A 16,980-nucleotide genomic window follows, 5' to 3' on the forward strand; every position below is an offset into this window, starting at 1 on the left:
TAGTATTGTTTTAATAAATTAATATTTTCCTATATTTTTACTTATTTTTCATTAAAATAATTTGATTCGTGTATTATAATACACGTGGCATTAAAAATTTATATATATTAAATCTAATTCGTTACTTTTATCTATGTGGCAAAATAATTTTTTTTTTAAAATAAAATACAAATCTTTTTTCTTATTGGTTGAATCAAGTATATATTTCTTAAGTGGTGCTCCAAATGGACTCTAAAAATGCTTACTTTAGTTATATATATTGGATTTTTTCGCAAAATTATATCTTGAGAGATTTTTAATTCACTATAATACACACACACACACACACACACACACACATATATATATATATATATATATATATAGAACCAAGTTATAATGAGAACCAAGGCTAAAATAAGAACTAGGAACTAATCTAGGCCCTTAGATCATGTTAATCCGACGACTCACATGCTTCTTGTGTCATTAATGACATTTTTGTAATATTTGAATGTTATAAATTGATTCCCTAGTTTCATTTCTAAAAAGTAAATAAAAATTTAGTAAAAGTAAATGAAATCGGTCATAAAGTAAATGAAATTGCTTTAAAAGTTTAAAAACTGGAAAAAAAGTTGCAAAAAACGCATAACTACGAAAATGCCATTAATGAATGCGGGTGAAACGTGAGCCATCAGATTGAGTGTGATCAATGGTTGAGATTGGTTCTTAGTTCCTATTATTCACCTTAGTTCTCACAAGATCTCAATTTATATATAGGACCAGGGTATAATGAGAACCAATCCTATAATAAGAACTAGGAACTAATCTAGACCGTCAGATCTAACACAAAAGGCGCGTGATCTGACGGCCCAGATTCATCACGAAACTTTCTCACTCCAAATTCTCTCCTCTGGTCAATCTCTCTCCTCCATTGAAGCAAGTGCACTGAATAATTCTCCATTGATACGGCTTCCAAACTTTCTCTACTCCATCGACGCGGAATCCGAGCTTTCTCTACTCCATTGAAGCAACTTCTGAGGTAAGAAGTTTTATTTCTCTCTGGTTAGTAATCATTAAATTTCGATTTCATTATTGAGGGTTTATTGTTAATTCTTAAATCAAACGTTTTGAATTTCTTCATACGTTCAATTTTGATATCAAATTTACATTTAGTATTACCAGTTCTCAATTAGAGAATGATTTTAGAGATTGATTTTGTTGCTAGATTTTACCTAATCAACTAGATATGATTACTCTGGCATCCAAATTTATGTGAATTTTAGTGAATTTTTGAACAATTCTATGTGAATTAAGTGAACTCTTGTTTTAAAATTATATCGATTGAATTTATATGAATTTTTGGATGTTTTAGCTTACATTTTTGTACTTTTTGGAGCTTCGTTGTTATTTTGATGCTAGGTTGTTGTTGGATGTTGTTGACTTATCCATGAAGGTGGTTTTTGTGCTGTTATAAATTTATCAATTCCAGTAGATATAAACCAAGTAAAAGTAATCCAATTGCATTTTAAAGTACAAGTAATTCCTACATAGGTTCTCTGAAAATACATATTAAAACACTCTAAAGTTATTCAAAATAGCTCAAAAGTAAATCAAAATAACTAAAAAGTAAATCAAATTAGCTCTAAAGTTATTCAAAATGCATAGTACCTCTTAGTAATCTGATTAAAAATAATGTGGGTGCTGCAATCATTAATGGGAAGGAAGTGGGTCTTGGGGTGGTTGTGCGGGACTCAAATAGCAAGATTTTAAACACTATAGTAAGGAGAAGAACTAGCATGTGGGAACCAAGTGTTGCTACTGCTTTGTGTTATGGGGTTGAGATGTCATGTAGTTTTGGCTATAGCAGGGTGTGGATGGAGAATGATGCTCTCACTATCGTTGAGAAAATTAAGGGGAAAATGTCAGGGCTTAGCTATTTGTTTCTCTTGACTGGTCGTGTTATTTATTCAATGTCTTAATTTGATGATTTTTGATGAAGTCATGTTAAGATAGTGGTTAATACTTTAGCACATTTAGTTGCTAGATTTTCCCAATGATTGAGTTGGGGCATTTTTTATGTCTAATAATTAAGTTGTTCGATCCTAAGCAAAGCTGCTATTTTTAATGGCGTTGATGTGAGGTTGGGTGTGTGCATCAAAGATGATGGTGGGAGGCTGCTAGCTGTCGCAGTTTGAAGGGTGCTAGATGATGGTACGGTGAAGCTGGCAGAGGCTCTTGCAGTTAGATGGGGTGCTACTTTCGCTCAACAACTTGGCTTCAGAAAGGTGGAACTCGAATGTGATGCTATTGAAGTTGTTCAGGCTGTTTGCTGGAAAAGGCAAGGTAGAATTCCCACTAAACTTATAATTGAAGACATTTGTAAGCTTGGGAAGGTCTTTGAGGTGTTCTCTTGCAGTCATGTAAGAAGAAGGGAAAATGCTGTCACACACTTAGCTGCTAGGCTTGATCTGATGGGGGGGGGGGACTGAACTAGTTTATACAGACTCTTTCCCACATGGTTTATCTGCTATTGCAGAGCTTGATGTAGTCTGATTTCTTATCAGTTTTATCCCCCACGTTTTTCTGAAAAAAAAAATCCTAAGCAAAGCAATCAAGCGTTATATGCTCGAATATAAGTTGTACTCAGCCCTTATCCTAGATGAGTAACCAGGTTTATTCTGAAATAAGAGTGATGATTTGTATAAAATTGAACCTTGCAAAACCTTTTAGCATGTAAAATCCTAATTGAAGACTGAAATTGTGTAGAATTTCCCATTTGTCCGATATCTTTCTCTGTTAGTACAACATTATGACAGAAAATAAAATCTCATGGAGCTTAATTCCTACAAGAATCTCTTCTTCTTCGTCACTGGCTAGGTCACAAGATTGATCTAGAGCACCCCCCCTTTTTTTCTAACAGTTTCAGCACGGAAACTTATAGTTTTATGTTTTAACTCTTGTAACAGGAAATCCAAGAAGAGGAGTGAGAAACAACGAGAAATAGGTCGATCATACACAAGAAAAGGAAGGGCAGCTGCTGTTCATAATCAGTTTGAAAGGGTAAATTTATTAATAATCAAACTCTTCATTACCTACTAGCAATTTTAATAACAACTTCAAACGATAATAATTTTTCTAGAATATGCAAAAAAGTAGTTATTTTATTTGGAGCAAATTCAGAAATAACATACCTAATATGACTATTTCTACTTGTTCCAAAAAATAATATCATAGCGAAGAAGATATTGTATCAACCAAAAGATGAAAGCTCTGCGGAAGCAGTTCTAAATGTAAGCAAGGTAAGACTATTAGCAAATTTGTGATCCCTTCCCGCAAATATGCAGCACAAATAATAAATATATAACACATTAGCTATATAAAATTTTAAACTCGTCCGCATTAGCATATTGCAGCATTGTATTGAAAAATGATTAGCATTTTAGTTGATTGTTAGCTGATTTATTAGAATTAAGTTGTTGAGATGAGAGTTAAGTTTGTTAGAGAAGCAGGAATAAAAAGTAAATAAAAACGACTCTTAAGTGAATAAAAAAATACTTTAAAGTAAACCTATTAGCTCTATACAGAGGCATAAGTGTAGGTTCGATCCCTACATAGGTTATCTTAAAAAGTAATTACAAAACACTCTAAAGTTATTCAAAATGTTTGAGTTTTTCTGACTTTTAGTTCTAGATAAGCTGTTTAGAATTAACAAGGTTGTATGCAATCAAAAACTTAGTTGTCCTAAAAGTAAATAATATTGAATTTAAAGTAAATAAATAAATAAAAAAAACCTTTAAAGTAAACCTATATTCTCTTGCTCCTCTTTTGTATTTGATTCATCTAGCCTTGAGTTTGTGTTAGAGTTTTTATGACTGTTAGTTCTAGATAAGTTTAGTAAATAAAATCGAATTTAAAGTAAATAAAAGAGACTTTAAAGTAAATCGAAATATACTAAAAGTAAATACGAAAATTTCAAAAGTAGAGTGAATAAAACAATAGTTTTATCTAATAAACAAACCTACGTGGGATTCGAACCCACATCTTTTGTGAATTTGCACAATGCTCTACCTATTGAGCTAGTAGGCTAGTGTATATTCAACATTCAAAGTTGAACAAAATTACTCAAAAGTAAATAAAAAGTACTCAAAAGTAAATCATAATAGCTTAAAAGTAAATAAAAAACACTAAAATGTAAATCAAATATCGTCAAAGTATATTACTAATATTAATATTAACTCAAAAGTAAATAATATTAAATTAAAAGTAGGTAATATTTACTCAAAAGTGAGCTTGATTGGATAAGTGAGTTAATCTACATGTTCATATATTTAATCATTGGATAAGTGAGTTTGAATTTCTAGTAATAAAAGTAGATTCAAAATAATTTAAAGTAAATAAAATATTTCTTAAAGTAAATAGAAAAGTAATTCACCTTCTATACTTTTGAAATCAAAGGAAGACAAAGAAGAGTGAGCGGAAGAGCATGCATATGACTTGCAAGAGAGGAGAGGAATTAGAGACGTTGAGAGGGGAGAGGGAACCGGGGTACTTGCCTTCACAAAGAATGCATTCAAAGGGAGAACATAGAAAACAAACCATATCACTACCGGTGTCCATATAAACATTGGATTAAACATAAATGATGAAATATTAGTAGTACACCCGAGTCTTTAGAAGTCCATTAGTCTATAAGGCCATGCCCCATTGCCTGAATCATCATATCTCTCAAAACATGTACCATTCGCTTACCACCTTTTGTACATTATGTTGCCTCTTAAGATTGCTATTCCTACTGCTAAAACAGCTGAAACCCCTATTGCCCATCTTGTAAGGACACGTTTGGTTTGGAGATTTTGATTCTCTTCTTTAATGGGTTGGGATGTAGAGCAAGGTGGTAGGATCCCACCACAAAGGCCTTTGTTTCTTGCTACATCAGCTAGGTTTATAACCAAAAAAGGAGCATTTAGACAAACTAGTCAATATATGACCAAAAAGGAGCATTTAGACAAACTAGTCAATATATTCTTTTAGCAAACTTAGGGTTTTTGCGCGAATTCAAATGTGAATTAGTAAGGAAATTAGGAGAGAGAGAGTAGATTAGCGGTTCAAATCTTTCTAGAAGTGAAATATGGGAGTCCGTGCCAGTTAAATCCCACTAACTTCCCATTAAGTAGCCGTTAAACACACTCCCTCCAAATTAACTATCTACTAATCCTTTCAACTTCCTTAATTATTATCTAAATAGCAGTTATTTCATTAATAACTGTTCAAATTTAAATCGTTTGATTAAATTAAATCATTTACTGCTCTTCATTTTTTGTTAATCAAGAACCGACCTGTCATGCTTCCAATTCGGGTTTGGGGGGCAAGCTATTTGGATCCAATTTATGTCAATTGGGCCAGTCCACAAGTGATTCAATTATAAGCCCAAGGTCAAAGGTCCAATCCTCCAATCCATGCCGAGTCAAGTTAATAGCCCAGTCAACGTGCCTAGCCCATTTGGCTTATGACCATATCCCCAATTGTGCTAAGGCATAAAAGCCTTCACTTTTTCCACTCTGCATTCATTCAGAAATAGTCTAAAGAAATTAATACTCTTGCATAACATTTTCTCTGTCTACTCATTATAGATTTCGGCATCGGAGGGCTTGCTCAGCATAACCCTCGAAACCAGTTTACATGTGTTTGCTGTGCAGGAAATCCTCAGCCAATTCATGACTTGGACTGAGTCCAGTCTTCAGCCCATCAAAATGACTATGCCGAAGGTCCATCGAAATAAGACCTTTAAATTTTTTATAAAAATAATAGGTGCAGGTTGCATAATTAACCAATTTTTTTTTATTATGAATGATTATTGGTTATATCTTTAAGTAACTAATAAAAAGTGATTTTAATAGGACAAGTAATACAAAATTTATGTAAATGTTGATTTTGAATTGAGGTTAATGTTCATTCAGCTTTTTATAGAGTTTAAATTTGATCAATTCTTTATTTGGATTTGTATATATCTAATTAGTTTTAGTTTTGGGTTAATCGTAAATACGGAAATAATTTGATCTTTTTTCAAAGAATCAATTCTTAGATAGTACATTTAATTTGGTTTGAAAGTAAGATTAAGGAGATTGAGAAGAAGACGAGGAAGATTAAATGTATTGTTTACTTTGAAACAAAAGTAACATAATAGCAAAAGAGGGGAAAAGCTGCAAAGGAAGATAAAACAACAAAATCAACGGCAAATTATGTAAACAGATATTCTCAGGGATATAATAGGAAGAATAATGTTTTAAATTCATACAATCACACGTATTTCATATTAATAAAAATGATACAAGCCGATTTAATTTGATGGTAGAAATTATAATGTTCAAGTTGACATTTTTGGCTAGGTAATTATAAATATTAAGAAAAGCTACATTCTTATTTTTTTTTCTTTTTTTAAATTAAACCAATTAGTTAAATTTTTTCTGGGCGAAATTATTACATGACTTTAGTGTAAGTAGTTTTTCGTATTAAAGAACGAAGTTGATTTTTATTTTAAAAATAATCTTATGTAGTCCTTATTTGTAACAAGAATTGCATATTTAGATTTTCCAAACCCCAGTCAGCCCCTATTTTGGTCTTCCGTGCTAATTTGGTCCATGTGTCAGTCATTTTGGTTACCGTTCACATGTCTAGCCACACGATCATACCACGAGTCTTATAACATCACTTAATCACTCACGAGTCGAGTATAGTCCACACACTTTCTTTATGTCCCGACTCGAGTCGTGCACCATGTCGTTTATGATCGTATACTAGGTTCATGCACCTTTTTTCGTCATAATAAAAAAAAAAATGAATGGAGTTTATTCTCTCCTGCTTTCAAATGTCTATTTTTTCCCTTCCTTTCCTATCTTGAGCAATGAGTCAAACAATTAAGTGAATTGTTTTATTTCACAGTACTTGGTCAAGGAGTAGAGGTAGATTAATACGGTTTGAGTCATTACCGCAATAATCTCTTAAATCCAAGAGGCTTTCAAGAGAACTTCGCCATCTCCACCTTACTTATCACCTTTCAATGGCCACTAAGGAAGATATTGAAAATATCAACAAATCCATCGAGGCACTCTCTGCCATGATGGAAACCCTTACCACTAGGGTCACTACCATGGAACAAAACAAGGTCACTGTTTCTACCTTTGACAAATTAAAGGAACAAATGAGTAAGATTTCTGAGGATTTCACTTATGTGGAACAGCCTCCTACTCCTTTGGATGTGAAAGACAGGCTCCCTGAAAAGTTCTCCACTGCTGATATTCCAAAGTTCAAGCCTACTGAGAATCCAATATTCCATTTTGAAGGCGTTCTCTATAACCATGGCTCCTAAGGGATTGGACGTTACACTCTTCCCTATGGTGTTCCCTCTCTTCTTAGAACATACTTGCCAACAATGGCTTTATTCCCTAGATGCCAAGCGTATTGCAACTTGGCAAGATGTCACTGACAGTTTCATGAATCGTTACAAGTGTAACATTCAAAGTAAAACTTCTGAATGTGAACTCTCCATTCTCAAACAGAAAGAGAATGAAAGCTTCACTACTTATCAGAACAGGTGGAGGGAAACAACTTCACTCTTGGTAGATCCTTCCAAAGAAAGAGAGATAGTTCGTCTCTTTATTCAAAATCAGACTCACAAGTATAGGGAACATCTCAAATTTCTTCCACTGAACACTTTCGAAGTTGTATACGACATCAGCATCAATATCGAGGATGAGCTAATAAAGACTGCTGTTAGTAACAATAATAACATTTGGAAAAACAAGAAGAACGACCATCCTTCTTCTTCGTCTTCTAAGCACGAAAATACTACCAACAATATAAGCCAAGTTGATCTTAATGAAGTGTTAGCTCTTGATGCTCCATTGCCCAAGAAAAAAAGAACTTACACTCCTTTAGGAATGACTTATGATGCGGCCTTTGCTCGCCTTTACGGTCAAGGCTTGATCACACCTAATGGGCCATTACCAGAGCTAAAACCTGAAGAAATGAGCGCCAAATGGAATCTCAATGCCCATTGCAAGTATCATCAAGGAAGGGCCCACACTACCGAGCAATGTTGGAATTTCAAGGATGTCAATCAAGACTTGGTGGATGTAAACAAACTTCCTGTCCCTCCAGGCGGCAAGAAGTAATAAAGACCAAGCGCACAGCGATTTCATCATGCAAGATTTCATGATATTTTTTTTTTCTTAATCATTTTCCTTTTCCCCATTAATCTAGCATAGATTTCCCTTTCTGTTATTTGATCATTGTGTTTGTTGATTCACAATTTCCATTAATAAAATGAGCATATTTCCCTTACATCTCGATCATAGAATTTTTCATTCACTCATTCAAAAAAAAAAAAAAAAAAAATTAATTGCCGAATCGAGCACAAGGTATACCAATGATTTGAGGTACCCTTGCAACCCATTCATTCCCTATTAACCACTCAATTACATATCCATTTCTTCATGAACCACTTTGAGCCTCGTCTAACGATTGACCTTATTTATTCAACCCACATTCACTTAACCTTGGGATCGAAAGGTATGCAATTTGTGTAACATTCATAAAGCAAGTTCAGAAAAAAAAATGTCTAAAGGCAAGTGTTCCAATGTTTTCGATATGAACACGTCTCAAATTGCATCTCTCATTAAGTGCTTAGTATCGTGCCTGAGAAACATGAATGCTAAGTGAGTGATGGACCGCATGATATGAGATTGCCTACATTGATTCAAAAGAAAAAAAAAAAGAAAAAAAAAGAAATTCAAAACAAAAAAATACATGAAAAATAAAACTTGCGAAGTATAATACAAAATTGCATATCTTAGGGGCTTCTTATGGGTCTTGAGCCTTTTACCCCTTTCTTCCTTAAACCATCAGCTTAACCACATTACAACCCTTGAAAGAACTCTTTGAAGTGTACATACACTTGTGCAAAGTTTGGTTAGAGATACGTTCGGCCTGATTCCTAACGGATACGTAGGCAACCTCACATTGAGGTGCGTCCACATTCATATGCATGATCGAGTCGAAGGATATCCAATGATTACCCCTACCCATTTAGAGCTAGGCTTGGGGGCTTGAACCCACATCACATTAGGTTACTCAGCCTAAAGAGTCATCATCTTTGACTCTTCTCACATATATTTCCATCACCATAACCTTTGCAGCCAACCTTAGTACACTTTCACACACTTCTTGCACACATACATAACCAAATCATCTTTCCCTTAGGAACCATTTATCATGAAATCTTGTTTCCCTACCACGCATGCTTCATCATCTTTCTAGACAACATTCATTAGAAGAAACGTTGTATACTTGCTTAACTTCCTGATTTGAGCAATGTTCAATATTTCATGCATCGCATAATGTGCTGAGCAACATTTATATATCAATGATTTGCAATCATACAAAACATATCGTGCTTAGCTCCTTAACCTAAGCAACATTCATTATGCAATAAATACTTCATCTATATACGTGCTTAGCTTCTAGACCTAAGTGACTTTCAAGATTGCTTCTTTACACCATATACGATGCTTAGCTCCATGACCTAAGTTCATTCATCTATCGTGTCACATGATGTAATCGTCCTTAGCCTCTTGGATTAAGAACATGCATACTTTATTTTCAAGATAAGCAATTTGATTAGGGGATTTTTCCCCACCAATCACCATCTAACAAGTGGACCAATCAGGTTCCGCCATGTGTCCGTCACATGGGCCAATAGGAGCCTGCCACGTGTCAAGCAATGATCCGTCCACTATGGACCAATTACGACACGACACGTGTCCTTCCCATGACACCTGGGATAACCGGTCACCTAGGCCCAACTTCCGAGGGAAGCCCAATCAGCCCAAGGTTAACCTAAACCTAGATTGACACGTTTCCCGAGGTTATAAATACCTTCCTTAATCCTCATTAAGGGAGATAACACACAAAAAACGCAGATTACACACATTAAACACTCTCACCTAGAGAGACCCAATCACTTTAATTTCCGCATTAATAACTCCTTAATCAAGTACTAACTTGACCGTCGGAGGCGGATCTCCAATCATCCGGAGCATCCGTTTGTTTTGCAGGTACAGGCGTCCGGTTCCAGTCTCGGAATTGTAACTCTCCCGCAGGACATCAGAAAACCCCGAAACATTTGGCGCCGTCTGTGGGGAGAGTACTTCTGAGATGGCATCCACGTTTGTACCGACTCCTGAAGAGAGACGTCCCCTGGACGACCCTCTAGTTCAGTCGGACCACGATAGTGAGAATGAATTTGAAGTTGAAGCTCACACAGCTTCAGACGGGACCCTAAGGGCCCGACGTACCCGTCATACCGAAAGGAGGGAACAAGAACATCTTCAAACTGGAAGCGAGCCAGCAGGCGCACCGCCTGTTCGGCAGCAGCCGACTGATGGGTCTGCTCCCATCACAAGGAACGAACTCATGACCTTCATCAGGGACTTCAAGGAGAAATTCAAGAGTTGATCAACAAGAAGCCGCCTGCTCTGGACAAGGAGCAGTCGGCTAAGAAACCCTCCACTTCACGGAAGAGGAAACCAGTTCAAGGGCGAGAGGCGACCCCTCATCCTAAATCTAGGAAGTGGGAGCCACCTGCCCTTGATTTCACAAAATACCGTTTTCCTACTCCAGGAAATAGGAAACCTGTTCGTCATATTCAGGCGGACGGGTCGAGGAAAACATACACAGACGCTCGGCTACTGCTAGAGCAGAAGAAGAGTGACCGATTGTCAGAGTCGGCCTCTACTTCAAACTTCCAAGACAGTCTGCGAAATACCTCAATGAGGCATACTCAGTCGTATCATGAGAGTCAGTCAGGCGGCACCTCCCGTCAGTCCGGCTTTCATAGCGACCAGGCGGTACCAAACTTACCGTTTTTACCGCAACAACAGTATTTTTTACAGCCACCTCCGTTTGGTGGACATGCAGCAAAAAATGTCCAACCTATGGACTGGCAGCTACGGTTGCTTAGACTTGGTGAACAGCCGTCGGCCTTTTCCAAGGAAATTACTGAAGCCGCTCAGCCGGCCAAAGTGAAAAATGTATTAGTAGGCGCCTATGATGGCACTACTAACCCAGAAGACCATCTGATGGCATTCACCAACCTGATGTACCTTCAAGGGTTGGATGATCTCACTTGGTGCAAGTGTTTCCCAACGACTCTCAAAGGAATCGCACAACAATGGTTCGGCAACCTGCCGACTGGTTGTGTAAATAACTTCAAGACGCTTGCTTACTTATTCACCTCCAACTTCGCCATGAACATCCCTGCGAAGAAGACGACCCTTGATTTAGGAACAATTCAGCAGGGCGAAAAGGAGGGGCTTCGTTCTTACATCAGGCGGTTTAACCTGATGAGAATACAGATTCAAGGGTTACCGGATGAAGTAGCCTATACTGACTTTTTCAGAGGTCTCAAAGACGGGTCGACCTTCAAATTTGATTTGGTCCGAAAGAGGGTGGCGACTCTTCAAGAGGCCTTGATTGAAGCGGAAGCCTATATACAGGCGACTGATCTTTGTAGTACGGTAAAACAGTCAGACGGGAAAAGGTCCGACAAAAGAGAAGGACGACAGAAGCAGTCGTCAAACAAAGACGAGAAGAGAAAAGAGGTCTGGGCAACTGATTCCTCTAAACAGCCGTCCCAGAAGAAGAAAAAAGAATTCAAACCATACTCCCAGAAGTATGTGTTTAACAAGGATAGCCAATTTATCCTAAAGGAAATCAAGGGACGGATCTCAATTGAGAAGCCGGTCCCCATGAAGAGTTCTGCAAACAATCGGAACCAAGAAAAATTCTGTGATTATCATGAAGATGTTGGTCATCACACCAATGAATGCATCAGTCTCATGCGGTATCTGGACCGCCTGGCTGAGCAAGGTGACCTTGACACTTATGTCAAGAAATCTTCGGGGAACACTTCCTCAAAAAAGCAGTCGACCAAAAAAAAATCAACGGGCCGACAGCTCCGATACAGATGATGCAGTCGTCTACACCATTGCAGGCGGCTTCTCAGGAGGCGGCCCCACTATTAGGGGCAACAAAGACAATATCAGACGGTTAGATGTAAATTCCGTTCACCAAGAACGACCCTCCAAATATTCATTTCCTGAGATTGTCATCACTGAAGAAGATCTAGGAGGGGTAAGAGGGCCGCATGACGACCCTATCGTTATTGAATGTAAAGTGGCCAACCAGAGAGTTGGCCGAATCCTCATAGATACCGGAAGCTCCTCAGATCTCATCAGTAGCAAATGTCTGTCGAAACTAAAATATCAGACTGATTGCATACATCCGGCATCCCACCCTTTAGTAGGGTTTGGAGGAGGGGTCGTCCACCCAGTGGGATGAGTGGATTTACCCATCCGCCTGGGCGAAAAAGGGGAAGGACGACACATGGTAGTCCGGTTCCTGGTTGTAAAAGAACTCTCGGCCTACAACATGATTCTGGGACGACCAACCCTGAATAATTCCAAGGCTGTTATAATCCCATCTCTTATGTTGCTCAAGTTTGAGAGGGATAATGGAACAGTCGGGTCCCTAAGGGGAGATCAGAGGATGGCCCGAGAGTGCTATCTCTCGGATGTCAAGCCCACTGTTATGGCCACTATGTCGAACGGTGGAAAAATAGACCTTGACAATGTCAAGGAGAGTGCGCCTGTTCAAGAAGCAGGCGGCAAGAAGATAAAGGCATCCCAGACAGAGGCCGCAAGAAAAGACAGAAAATAGCAATCATTGGCAGAGGAGCGGTCGAATGAATTCCGCCCTCAGCCGGCTGGTGAGCATACGGACCTGATCTTAGACGACTCGCGTCCTGACCGAACAGTCAAAGTTGGGACGACTGCTCTAAGGGACCTAGGTGATGACTTTCACAAGCTATTGAAAGAATACAAGGACATCTTTGCATTCGAAGTCCATGAAATGCCAGGCATTAGTCCTGATCTGGCGGTACATAAACTGGCCGTGGATCCGAAAAAGAAGCCGGTACGGCAGAAGAAGCGGAACCATGGCGAAGAAAGAAGTCAGGCGGCAGCCGCCGAAGTTAAAAAATTACTTGATGCAGGGTTCATTCGGCAATGTTACTTCCCAGACTGGGTTGCAAATGTGGTGCTTGTTATAAAGCCGAATGACATCTGGTGAATGTGTGTAGACTACACAGACTTAAATAAGGCGTGCCCCAAGACAGTTACCCTCTGCCTAAAATTGATAACCTGGTCGACTCAACGGCCGGCCATGCTTTGATGAGCTTTATGGACGCCTACTCTGGTTTCCATCAAATTCCTTTATGGAAGAAAGATCAGGAGAAGACGGCCTTCGTCACTGATCAGGGGTTATACTGTTACACGGTCATGCCGTTTGGTCTTAAGAATGCCCCGACCACTTTCGAGCGAATGATAAACACTGTGTTCTTTGATCAAATTGGGAGACATGTCGAGGCATATATTGATGATATGATTGTCAAGTCTAAACTTCAGAAAGATCATCTGTCGGACCTCCGAGAAACTTTCGCCACACTCAGGCGGCACCATGTCATGCTCAATCCTTAGAGATGTGTCTTTGGAGTTGAGTCTGGGAAATTTCTCGGATTCCTTATCAATCAGAGAGGAATAGAGGCGAACCCTGAGAAGGTGCAGGCGGTCATTGACATGCAGTCGCCTCGTACCATCCGAGAGGTTCAGAAGTTAACAGGTTGTCTGGCGGCCTTGGGAAGATTTCTAAGCCGATCAGGCGACAAATGCCTATACTTTGTCCAGGCAATTAAGAAAAAGGCAAGGTTTGAATGGGGGCCGGATGCTGAAGCGGCCTTCCAGAAATTGAAAGTTCACTTGCATTCCTTGCCGAGGCTGGTCAACCCTTTGCCCAAAGAAGTACTCTACATGTACCTGGCCGTCTCTGATCATGTGTTAAGCGCTGTTCTCCTTGCTGAAAGAGACGGTTGTCAGCTCCCGGTCTACTTTGTCAGTCATGTACTGAAAAATGCCGAGTTGAGGTATCCCTTAGTGGAGAAATTTGGTCTTGCACTCTTCATGGCTGTTAAAAAATTGAAGCCCTACTTTTTGGCACATGCAGTCGTCGTGTATACAGACTAACCTATCAAGCGGCCACTGACCATCATGGAGTCGTCAGGCCGAATGATCAAATGGGCCATAGAAATACAGAGCCTCGAAGTTACTTTCGAGCCTAGAAAAGTAGTGAAGGGGCAAGCCTTTGCTGACTTTATTGTTGAGATGACTCGTCCTCAGGACTCTCAAGTTACAGACCAAGTCTGGAAGGTATATGTGGATGGAAGCTCTACTTCAAATGGTTGTGGAGCAGGAGTCATATGTCAGTCGCCAGAGGGCGACAGGTACGAGTATGCTTTACGCTTCAGTTTTCAGGCCTCAAACAATGAGGCAGAATATGAAGCTTTACTAGCCGGAATCCACATGTGCAAGGCGGCAGGAGCAGGAAAAATAGACGCCTGTTCCGATTCACAATTGATAGTGAGTCAGTACAATGACGAATACGAAGCAACCCATCCGGCCATGATCAAGTATTTACAGGCGGTCCGACAAGCAGTCGGCTCCCTTGAGGATTTCCATCTGACCCAAGTGCCGAGATCAGAAAACAACCAGGCGGATGCTCTTTCAAAATTAGCATCATCCGCCTCCTGTGATACTACTCGAACTGTTTTTTGGGAAGTAATGGAGAAGAGAAGCATTAAGGAAGAACCTATTGGAATCTTAGACAGAAGCTCAACCTGGATGGATCCAATCAGGGCATATCTGACAAATGGTACCCTGCCGGATGATCATCAACAGGCGGCAGCACTGAAAAAACGAGCAACCAGTTTTGAAATAATAAAGGGAGAACTTCACAAAAGGGGGTACCTTCAACCCTTCTTAAAGTGTGTTACTCCAGAAAAGGGGCGAGAGATACTGGACGATATTCACTCTGGTTACTGTGCTTCCCATATAGGCGGTAGGACGCTTGCTCAACGGGCAAGGCGGCAGGGCTACTTTTGGCCTACTTTAGAAGCAGATGCGATGGTGATGGTGAAAAAAATGTGACAAGTGCCAAAGGTTTGGCAAACTAATTCACCGTCCGGCTACTGACCTCACTACCATTCATAGCCCACTACCGTTTGCTAAGTGGGGCATGGATATTCTGGGTCCATATATGCCTGCTACAGGCGGAAGGAGGTACATACTTGTTGCCGTCGACTACTTCACTAAATGGGTAGAGGCGGAGGCTGTAAAGGGAATCAAGACGAAGGATGTAATTTCATTCATTTGGAAAAATGTCATCACTCGGTTCGGGGTTCCCATGTCTATGGTTTTTGATAATGGTCCCCAATTTGAGACGTCTGTTCTCAAAAGCTGGTTGGGTGACCAAGGAATTGCACACTACTTTGCATCTGTCGGCCGTCCACAAGCAAACGGCCAGGTAGAAGCCTTTAATAAAATCATCTCAGACGGTCTCAAGAAAAAGATTGAACGAGCAGGCGGCCTATGGGCGGATGAATTACCACATGTTCTCTGGGCCATTAGGACGACTGAAAAAGGGGCGACTGGAGAAACTCCATTCCTCCTAACTTATGGTGCGGAAGCTGTTCTTCCAATAGAACACTACAAGCCGACTCTTCGAGTAATGCTTTATGACGAAGAGGCAAACTGAGAAGCCATGCGCCTGACATTAGACTCACTTCCTGAAAGGAGGGGCAATGCTGTCTTGCGCCATGAAATTTACCGCCTGAGAATGACTAGATCATACAACAAAAAAGTACACAGGCGTCCACTCAAAGTGGGGGACTTTGTACTTAGAAAAATGGAAGCAGTTGGTAGGGCTAATGAGTCTGACAAACTAACTCCCAACAGGGAAGGACCCTACCGAATCTGTGAAGAGGTCAGGGACGGTACCTACCGTCTGGGAACACCAGACGGACAACCGTTGCCTCGTACTTGGAATGTAGATAATCTTAAGAAATATTTCTTTTGAATGATGTAAATAGTCAAGGGCTACTTAATAAAAGTTTGAATACGTAATATTCAATTTTTTACTAAGAGGGGCACGCCTACTAACAAACAGTCGGCTACTCTCCATGTTTAATTTTTATTCTTAGTTAAGAGAAGCATGCCGCCTATACATTTACAGTCGGCTACTCTCCATTGAGTATTTTACTCTATCTTCAGAGGGGCATGCCGTCTGTACCTTTACAGTCGACTACTCTCCATTGAGTATTTTACTCTATCTTCAGAGGGGCATGCCGTCTGTACCTTTACATTCGACTACTCTCCATTGAGTATTTTACTCTATCTTCAGAGGGGCATGCCGCCTGTACCTTTACAGTCGGTTACTCTCCATTGAATATTTTACTCAAAAGGGGCATGCCGTCTGGACATATAGTCGGCTACTCTCCATAGAAGAGGGCCGACTGGTTCCAAACACACAGCCACCCCCCTTATACTTAACTAAAAATGATCAGGGCCTGGCCGACCCTGTGCCTAAACAGGCGGCTACCCTCCTTTTACTTAGCACCTACGTTCACCAAGAACTAACCAAGGCCACAGGCCGAATGATCAGACCAGGCGCCAAGCCAACTGATCCAATATTCAAAACTAATACGACCTGTCCCAACATCATAGCAGGCGTCCGGCGGCATCCCTCCGGATGAAATTCGTCGCAGAGAGCAGCTCCCTTTTGGGTGGAACATTGCTCTATAAACTAATTACACGGCACCTATACGACTGTCCCCAAGGGCAACCACGTAGCCGTTTTTGAGACAAGGATAACTCTATCACTAACCAAACCAGTGGTAGCAGTTGACATCTGAGTCAGATGACCGCCTGTATTACTTGGGATAAATGCAGGGGGTACCTCTTGAGTTAATAGCCAACAAACATTGGCGAATCAAAAGGTTCAGCCGGCCTCCGCCGCCTGGTACCTTTACTACTCAAGCAGGAATGACGGCGACTG

At 39.8% G+C, this 16,980-nt stretch overlaps 1 long non-coding RNA gene across 9 annotated transcripts in view; it reads left to right on the forward strand.

Annotated features, from left to right (window-relative positions):
- Positions 1-832: 832 nt before the first annotated feature.
- LOC110713247 overlaps positions 833-16,980 on the forward strand; it is a 43,876-nt gene continuing 27,728 nt past the window's right edge. Inside the window, exons 1-5 of one of the 9 annotated variants that reach the window (XR_002509841.1) lie at positions 833-1,018; positions 2,092-2,322; positions 2,946-3,039; positions 3,214-3,278; positions 6,919-7,099. This is a non-coding gene — a long non-coding RNA (uncharacterized LOC110713247). Of the gene's footprint in view, positions 1,019-2,086; positions 2,323-2,945; positions 3,296-5,609; positions 6,691-6,918; positions 7,100-16,980 lie in introns of those variants that run through there. The other 8 variants (XR_002509837.1, XR_002509840.1, XR_002509842.1 and 5 more) reach the window with 8 other exon arrangements.

This window comes from Chenopodium quinoa, unplaced genomic scaffold, assembly GCF_001683475.1.
Source record: "Chenopodium quinoa cultivar QQ74 unplaced genomic scaffold, ASM168347v1, whole genome shotgun sequence".
Lineage (NCBI taxonomy): Eukaryota > Viridiplantae > Streptophyta > Magnoliopsida > Caryophyllales > Amaranthaceae > Chenopodium > Chenopodium quinoa.